The sequence below is a fragment of the Rutidosis leptorrhynchoides genome, chromosome 5 (assembly GCF_046630445.1).
Source record: "Rutidosis leptorrhynchoides isolate AG116_Rl617_1_P2 chromosome 5, CSIRO_AGI_Rlap_v1, whole genome shotgun sequence".
NCBI classification, from domain to species: Eukaryota; Viridiplantae; Streptophyta; class Magnoliopsida; order Asterales; family Asteraceae; genus Rutidosis; species Rutidosis leptorrhynchoides.
In genome coordinates, this window is record NC_092337.1 from 206,233,493 (window position 1) to 206,234,269 (window position 777).

General features: G+C 39.4%; 1 non-coding gene across 1 annotated transcript; it reads left to right on the plus strand.

The window, feature by feature from the left end:
- Nucleotides 1-435: 435 nt before the first annotated feature.
- LOC139850903 (small nucleolar RNA R71) lies at nucleotides 436-542 on the plus strand. The gene has a single exon (XR_011760279.1). It is a non-coding gene; the product is annotated as a small nucleolar RNA R71 (small nucleolar RNA).
- The last annotated feature ends 235 nt before the right edge of the window (nucleotides 543-777 follow it).

Consider the following 777-nt stretch of genomic DNA (forward strand, 5'->3'; position numbering starts at 1 on the left):
TTTGGCCTTGGCGGTTGATAATTATTTTGATAATTATTTCTCGGCCTTTGGTTTATGTAGGAAACATTCTCTCGTTGTTCCATCATTTGCTCAACATTACAATCTTTCATTAAGTGTGGTCCACCGCATTGCTCACAACTGATTCGTATTGCGTGAATATCTTTAGTCATCTTTTCCATTCGTCTCTCGAAAGCATCTATTTTTGCGGAAACAGAATCAAAGTTATGGCTAGAATCGGCTCTAGCCGCTTTAGATGAATGAAAAATATCTTTTTCCTGATGCCACTCATGAGAGTGGGATGCTGTGTTATCAATGATCTTGTGAGCTTCGGTGGCGGTTTTCTTCATAATGGAACCACCAGCTGCTGTGTCGATGTATTTTCGTGTGGCGATGTCTACGCCTTTATAGAAAATTTGCACTATTTGAAAAGTATCTAAATCGTGTTGAGGACATCCTCTCAACATCCTTCCGAATCTTGTCCATGCCTCATATAACGTTTCATTTGGCTTTTGCACGAACGTGGCAATTTCTCCTTGAAGTCTCACGGCTTTAGATGCCGAAAAGAATCTTTGAAGAAATTTCTCAACTAAAATATCCCATGAGTCAATCGTTCCTTCAGGTAACGATTCTAACCAATCTTTGGCTTCTCCCTTTAAAGTCCAGGGAAATAACATGAGATAGATCTGTTCATCCTCAACTTCTCTGATTTTGAATAAAGTACAAATCCTGTTAAAGGTACTAAGATGTTCGTTTGGATCTTCCTTCGGTGCACCACTA